Below are 8966 nucleotides of genomic sequence, written 5' to 3' on the forward strand. Positions count from 1 at the left end.
GGTATTAACATAAAGTGATATTCAGAAATCTTTAACTTATTTCAAAATTATGTTAATTCAATAAAAGAATAAATTGAATTTTCGAAAATAAATTGAATCTCAAATAAATTGAACTTGAAATAGATAGAATTGTATTCAAAGTTATGGCAAGCATAAGAATGATAAAAATTCAAATGTCTCAACAAATTATTAGCATAAGTATTTCTAAATTAATCAAGTTGACACAATTTAGAGAAATGATGTAAGCTTTTGTCTGGAAGATCTCAAACGTTGTCAAAATGCTTGTAGATGTGAAGTTTCTCCCAAACTGTCAAAATCTTAAGAGGATTCAATTTCCAGATGCCTAATATCAACCTGCATTTGAGCCGCCTTTTCAGGTTTTCAACTCAAATCCTTCCTTTGGTTACAAGATGCTCTTTGCGAGTTTTCACCTTGACCCCCCTTTTTCTTTTTTTATTTTTTTTTATTTTTTCTCTTTTATTTTTTCTCTTTTCTTTCTTTTTTCTCTTTTTTCTTCAAGCATAATATTTCTTGACAGAATCCGAGTTTATTGGATTTCTCAGAATTTTTCCATCCATTTCTGTCAAGATCAATGCTCCTCCGGAAAAAGCGTTTTTTACAATGTATGGCCCTTCCCAATTAGGCATCCATTTCCCACGGAAATCTTTATGTATAGGCAAGATCTTTTTTAGTACTAGATCACCCTCTTGGAATTCTCTAGGATGTACTTTTTTGTCATGAGACTTCATCATCCGTTTTTGATACATCTGTCCATGGCAAATAGCTTTCAATCTTTTCTCCTCAATAAGGTTCAATTGATCAAATCTAGCTTGGATCCATTCCGATTCATCTAATTTTATTTCTCTCAATATTCGAAGTGATGGAATCTCAACTTCAATTGGTAAGACTGCTTCCATCCCGTAGACTAAAGAAAACGGTGTTGCCCCAGTAGATGTTCGAACAGTAGTTCGGTATGCATATAAAGCAAAAGGTAACTTCTCGTGCCAATCTTTGTAAGTTTCAGTGGTCTTTGTAATGATTCTCTTGATGTTCTTGTTTGCTGCTTCAACTGCCCCATTCATCTTTGGACGATATGCCACTGAGTTTGCATGTTTGATCTTAAACTGTGCACAAAGTTCGGTCATCATTTTATTGTTCAGGTTCAGAGCATTATCTGTAATGATCCTTTCTGGTGGGCCATACCGGCAAATTATCTCTTTCTTTATGAATTTACAGACTGTGGACCTCTTAATATTGGCATATGAAGCAGCTTCAACCCATTTGGTAAAATAATCAATTGCCACAAGAATGAAACAATGTCCATTCGATGCTTTTGGTGTGATTGCACCAATGACATCTATTCCCCACATAGAAAATGGCCAGGGTGCTGTCATTACATGTAAAGGAGATGGGGGTACATGAATCATGTCTGCATATATCTGGCATTTATGACATTTCCTTGCATAATCAATGCAATCTGTGTGCATGGTAGCCCAATAGTATCCATATCTCATTATTTTTCTGGCCATGGAAAGACCATTTGCATGTGTTCCACATATTCCACTGTGTACTTCTTCAATGATGCTTTTAGCTTCGCTGGTATTTAAACATCTCAATAGCATTTGATCATTGCTTCTTCTATACATAATCTCTCCATCAAGAAAATATCCAGCAACCATTCTTCTCAAGGTTCTTTTATCAATTTCCGATGCATTTGGTGGATAACTTTGATTTTTGATATATTGCAGAATATCATGATACCATGGTTTACCATCTACCTCTTCTTCCACACTATAACAATGTGCAGGAATTTCATAAACTTGCATTTTGATTGGCATCATATCAACTTTCTTAGTTGCTTGAAACAGCAGCTAATGTAGCCAAAGCATCTGCCATTTGATTTTCTTCTCGAGGGAGATAATTGAAGGTAACTTTCTCAAATTCTTTCACTAATTCGAGGGTAAAATTTCGATATTCCAACAATTTGGGATCTTTTGTTTCCCATTCTCCTCGTAATTGATACACCACTAAAGATGAATCTCCATATATTTTGAGACATTTGATTTTTCTTTCTATAGCTGCTTTCAATCCCATGACACAAGCTTCATATTCTGCCATGTTATTGGTGCAAAAGAACTCCAGTCTACTTGTAAAGGGATAATAAACATTTTCTGGAGAAATTAACACTGCCCCGATTCCTCGTCCCAAGGCATTAGATGCTCCGTCAAAGTAAAGCTTCCAAAATGCAGATGTGACATTTGTTCTGACTTCTTCATTCATGGATATACATAACAAATCTTCATCAGGAAAATTGAAACTCAAAGGCTGATAATCATTTGATACACGACTGGCCAGAAAATCAGCTATTACACTTCCTTTTATTGCTTTTTGGTTAACATATACAATATCAAACTCAGATAATAACATCTGCCATCTAGCCATTCTGCCTGTCAAAGCTGGTGATTCCATTAAGAATTTCAAAGGATCAAGTTTTGATATCAGCCAAGTAGTATGGTATAACATATATTGTCTGAGTCTTCGAGTAGCCCACACCAAGGCACAACATAATTTTTGTATTGGTGGATATCGAATTTCACAATCAGTAAATTTCTTGCTCAGATAATAAATAGCTTTTTCTTTTCTTCCAGATTCATCATGCTGTCCTAGTACACATCCCATCGAATTTTCGAAGACCGTCAAGTAGAGAATTAATGGTCTATCAGGCATTGGTGATACTAAAATTGGGGCATTGGATAAATATTTCTTAATAATATCCAAAGTTTCTTGACATTCTTCATTCCAGACTTCAGGATTGTTCTTTCGAAGTAATTTGAACACTGGATCACATTTGTCAGTTAATTGAGAAATGAACCGAGATATATAATTTAATCTTCCCAAAAAGCCTCGAACTTCTTTTTTAGTATTAGGTGGTGGAAGATCTTGAATTGCTTTTACTTTATCTGGATCAATCTCGATTCCTTTTTTACTGACCACAAATCCCAAAAGTTTTCCAGAAGTTACCCCGAAAGTGCATTTTGCGGGGTTGAGCTTTAATTGATACTTCCTCAATCTCTGGAAAAGCTTTCTCAGATTTTGAATATGTTCTTCTTCAATTCGGGATTTAGCAATCATGTCATCTACATATACTTCAATCTCTTTGTGCATCATGTCATGAAACAAAGTTACCATGGCTCTTTGATACGTTGCCCCTGCATTTTTCAATCCAAATGGCATCACTTTATAACAGAATGTGCCCCACATGGTTATAAATGTTGTTTTTTCCATGTCTTCAGGATTCATTTTTATCTGATTATATCCTGAAAATCCATCCATAAATGAAAACCATGCGTGTCCTGCAGTATTGTCTACCAATGTGTCTATGTGGGGTAATGGAAAGCTATCTTTCGGACTAGCTTTGTTGAGATCTCTGTAATCCACACACATTCGAACTTTCCCATTCTTCTTTGGTACGGGCACAATGTTGGCTACCCATTCTGGATATTTAGATGCCTGTAGGAAACCTGCATTGATCTGTTTCATTACTTCTTCTTTGATTTGCAACAATATTTCTGGCCTCATTCTTCTGAGCTTTTGTTGGACCGGTTTATATTCTGGATTGATTGGAAGCTAGTGTATCACTATATTTGTGCTTAAACCAGGCATATCTTGATAAGACCAAGCAAAGATATCTTTGAACTCTTGAAGGAGATTTGTCAATTCTTGTTTTATCTGGATTGTCAGAGTAGTACCAATTTTCACCTCTTTCCTTTCTTCATCTGTTCCCAAATTCACAGTCTCAATCTCTTCTTTGTGGGGTAGAATTTGTTTGTCTTCTTTTTACCAATCTTAATAGTTCAGTAGGAACATCACATTCCAGTTCATCCTCACACCCATTGATTTCTTCCAGACATATGGGTTGCTCTAAATTTATCTCTTGATTAAATTTAGGAATAAACATGCTATTAACATGGTGACACCTGCAAATTTAAGTCGGACATATTTCCGAAAGAATATAGTAAATTTATGAAATAAATGTAAAAATGTAAGAAAATGTAAAGAATGATTGCCATCTGAAAATTTTAAAGAAAATTTCTTATATTTAAACATAATTTCCTTTACAAGATAACAAAAAGTTTTCATATTTTTGAGCTAAACATAAAGATTAGTTCTGAATATTACTCTGCGTTAATATTTAAAACTATAGGAAGATCTTCAGTGGTCCAATTGTTGAGTGTTTCTCCAGGAAAACATGGGCGAATCTTATCCAAGTATTTGCCAGTCTTGTTGTCATTCATGATCATGTTGATAAATAATCCATTCATAGCTTCTTCAACTATGTTTTGATCTTTCGTCAACTTTTCCTCTTTAAAGGCTTCAACAAGCTGCTGTTCTACATTAATTGTTCCCCCTGATATGAATGTGGTCTTCAACTGTGGGAAAAACATGTGTTCCCAAAGGATTTCTCCCCCTTTCAATTTTGCCTTTCTGTCTTCACATCTTCTTTTCATCTCTTTGTTCTTTTGCTGAAAATTGGGCTTAAACCCAAGCCCAAAATGATCTTTCTTCATCTTATACTGACAGGAACTGAAATCCCTGAAGATTCTTTCCTAATCCTTTCCCAGCTTTAGCTCCGATGCCTAAAGTTTGTTGTACCGTCATCTTTGTGCAATCAGACAATCTGGGATATGAAATTTTGCTTCCTTCTGCAATAAAGGTTGCATTTACAAATTCAAGAGCTCGGAAAGAGCATTCAAGAGCATCATCATTGGTTTCGATATATGGAACATCACTTGTTACCGACGCAATGATTTCTTCTTCAGCTCTACGCATATTAGTTGTCCATCAACACAAATTTCAATTTCTGATGTAATGAAGAAGGAACGGCTCCTGCTGAATGAATCCATGGCCTCCCTAATAGACAATTATATGTAGGGTGGATGTCCATCACCACAAAGTCAATATTGTACACGATGGTCCAATTAACAATGGTATTTCCATTTTCCCAAGCACTTCTTTTTGAGTACCATCAAATGCTCGCACTACATTCTGATAACTCTTCATGTGATTGATCCACAGGCATTCTTTGAAGTGTGACTAGAGGCATCAAGTTGAGAGCGGATCCATTGTCAATCAATACTCCTGGCAACATGACCATGACAGTGTGTCGTGATGTTCAAAGCTTTTACTGACCCCATTCCGCCTTCCGATTTCATCATCCGTGAATGTTATGTAATTGTCAGCGGCTATATGTCCACAATTCTGTCAAGTTTATTGAGGGATATATCTTCAGGGATGAATGTTTGATTGAGAATTTCATCAAAGCATTTTATGTGCTTCTGAATTCATCAATAGATCAAGAATAGAAATTCTCGCTTGTTGTTTGTGTAGTTTCTCAACCACACTATACTCATGTTTCAAGAATTTCAAAAATTCTTGAGCTTGTTTTTCTGTCACAGGCTCATTAAATGCTGGAAGGGATTCATCCTCAAATACCTTCTGAGGTATTGCCATGGCTTTTCCTTTTGCTTTCACTTGTTCTGAAGCATTGGATGTTTCGGGAGAGTAACATCTCCCACTTCTTGTAAAGAAACCGACTTCGCTCACTGCTTCAGACTTCGATGTTGTACCCAAACTCTGTTTTTCTCTTCTATTTTTTAGAGAAACAGATCCTCCTACCATTGAAACATTGGTATTATAATTCCAAGGTACCCTGCGGGTATCTTGTATGGAAATGGTAGAGGAGTGGTGATAACTACTTTAGGCTTTATTGGTGCAGGAATCGCCGTAGATGATTTCACATTAATGATCACAGGATCATTTATTCTTTGATTAGGTTTAGAATCTTCTGATGAGAAAACATCATCCTCTTTTTTTCCTGGTTCATCTTCAAAGAATTCTATTTCTCTGTTGTTCATCAATTTTTGCACCAAATCCCTAAACTCAGGACATAGTTGAATTTTATGCCCTTTCTCCTGATGATATTCACAATAATTCTTGCCTTCATTCTGCTTTGGCCTGAATTGTTGTGGAATTATACCGGCTAAAGAGAGTTGTTGGAATACCCAAACAAAAGGAGATTTTATTTCAGAAATGTCTGCTTTTAACAATGAATCATAGATCTCAGCATATGTACTGGTAGAGGTGTAAAAGACACCTTTCATTTCCTTTCGAGATCCTCTGGAATCTGCCGATTAGTGTTTGTTTCCTCTTTCTTAACCCTTGGCTGGGTTATTGTAACACTTTTCGATGAATCCTTGTTGTAAGAGTTTGCATGTAACTTCATTCTTTTTTCTGGTACATAGGTCTTTTGGAACTAGACCCCTCATTTGATTCAATTTTGCCACTTTCAAGACATTTTCGATGAGTTCTCCAGAATGACCAAATCTGCAAAATTTCTGGTTGCATTCCCCATTAGATGATTTAAATAAGGAGCCTTCAATGTATGGACAATATTACTGTGGCCTCTTTTGACAAAGGTGGTTGAACTTGGGCTGCCGTGTCACGCCATTCTGGGCTACTGTCTGAATGTTTCATTATTCTTTTTCTCAAATTTGGAGAGTCCATCTATCAGGAACCATGTCTGTTACGTGGCGGTACTGCTCTAAGAATGCTTTAGCCAGATCTTTCCAAGATCTAATGTTGGATTTGGTCAATTGAGTATACCATTTTAAAGCCGGTCCTGTCAAACTATCCTGAAAGCAGTGAATTAACAATTTCTCGTCCTTCACATATCCCGCCATTCTTCGACAAAACATAGTAATGTGGGAGAAGGGCATGTAGTACCATCATATTTATCAAATTCAGGAGCTTTGAACTTGATGGGGAGGATTAGGTCTGGAACCAAACTCAATTCACTAGCGTCAAATCCATAGAATGATTCAGTTATTTCCACGGATTTCATTCGTTCTAAGCTTGATCTGTCTGGTCATTTTTCATTTACTTTTTGTTTCTCATTCAATCATTCAAATGGGATTAAATGTCAGTATTAAGATCCCCTATTTTCACATTGATATAAGCGGATTTTGCTTGAAGATGCAGGATCCACTTGTTGGTTTCATGTGGTTTGGCTTCTTGAATGCTGATGTACGAGCATGATTTGTATAGGTGTAGTACCAGAATGATAAATTGGTTCTGGTGGAAAACCTAGAGGATACATAGGTCTTGGTCGAAAGATACAGGATTTTCAGCATTTTTCCAATGATAGCCTGTCTTTTAAACATGTCCTCTATTTTTGCATCATACTGTCTTGAGAATTGCAATATTGGCTTCAATTTTCTCCAGCTTCATTCTATTTTGCTTGTTCTTTATTATACTGTTCCTCAATACGTTGTATTTTATCCTCCATAATTCTCTTAGTAGCTTGTCTAGTACCGTAGTGATGTTGTATTCTCTTTGGCCAGAATAACTTCTTGAGAATTTGCAATATTGGCTTCAATTTTCTCCAGCTTCATTCTCATTTCTGCTTGTTCTTTATTATACTGTTCCTCAATACGTTGTATTTTATCCTCCATAATTCTCTTAGTAGCTTGTCTAGTACCGTAGTGATGTTGTATTTCTCTTTTGGCCAGAATAACTGCGATTGAAAAATCTTTTAATATTATTTTTTCCAAATTTTAATTAATGAATTTTATCTTAATAAATAAAATAATAAAATTATTCATAAAGAAAATTATGAAATGAATGATGAATGTATGCAAAATGTATGTATGCAAAAAAGGCATTGATCCCAAAAAGTTAACTGTCATAGAACAACTTTCATCGGCATACAAAAGTTTCTTTATAATAATTCATAACTACAGATAAGGCATAACTTTCCTATTAAGCTCTATAATTTCTTTCATTAACCATGACACCTTCTTTCCGCACTTAGAAACTGGATCAACATGATGCTCAATTATTTTGGCTTCAACAGCTAGTTCCCCAACATATCTAGCAACTTCGCTCATTTGTACCATGGCCTCGAACACCATATTACTTCTTTCTTCACTTCTTTCAATATAGAAATCAGTTGACTTTTGCCATTGTTCATTCGTTCCTTCAAGAGTTTGCTCTAACTCAGTGATTCTGACTTGACAATTGTGCAGAATTTTTTCAAGATCTCTAATGCGTCTTCGCAGTGAAGCACTTTCCTCATTACTTTCTTTGAGATCATTAGGTCCTAGACGAACATTTTCTTGAAACAACGATTCTTCAAGTTGCAAAATGTAAGCATTAAACTCTGAGTTTTTGTTTCTAGACTGATCCAGATCTTCTTCAAGTTTTGTTCGTGCTTCTTGCGTTCTTTGATTAAGCTTCTGGATTTGAACATTCTTGTTTCTGCATCTTTGCATCCAATTGCTAGCTACTTCATGCTCTACCTCAAGTCTGGTGTTGAAATTTTTCCTTTCTAGCTCCCATTTTCCTTTTTCAATATTGTATTCTTCCATCTTTTGGCCTCTAACTTCAAGTTCAGCAATCAGCTGGTTCATTTCAGATTCAAATCCCTTAAACATGATATTTTTCTCACCTTCAAATTTATCAACGACGTCATTCTTCATCTCTTCTAAATCTTTGGCCCGATCCCTTTCTCTTTGCATTTCATTCATGATCTCGCGGTGTTCAGCCTTGCTTTTTATAATTCGCTCTCTTCTGTCAACCTCAAAATCTTCCATTTTTTGCTTTCCTTTCTCAAGGCTTTTGAGTAGACGGCTATTCTTCCTTTCAGATCTTCAACTCGTCTTTTCTCGATGTTCAATTCTCTGGTCATCTGTTGTTGTTGGCTGATCCTGATGCTTTCCGGGATTTATATAACTCCTGGTAATTTTTCTGTAATGCTCTGAATTCATCATCAACTTTTTCTTTATCTTTTCTCAACATTGCACATTGTGATGAATGGAAGTCAATGTCAACACCCAACATAGCTTTATCTTGTCTCATTTGCTCTAATTCTTTCGACCAGCCTTCTCTTTCTGCTTCAAACTCAGCTC

General features: G+C 35.8%; 1 pseudogene; it reads right to left on the reverse strand.

Moving 5' to 3' along the window:
* Positions 1–527: 527 nt before the first annotated feature.
* LOC120168129 lies at positions 528–3444 on the reverse strand (annotated as a pseudogene).
* Positions 3445–8966: the final 5522 nt, after the last annotated feature.

This window comes from Hibiscus syriacus, unplaced genomic scaffold (assembly GCF_006381635.1).
Source record: "Hibiscus syriacus cultivar Baekdansim isolate YM2019G1 unplaced genomic scaffold, ASM638163v2 tig00003041_pilon, whole genome shotgun sequence".
NCBI lineage: Eukaryota > Viridiplantae > Streptophyta > Magnoliopsida > Malvales > Malvaceae > Hibiscus > Hibiscus syriacus.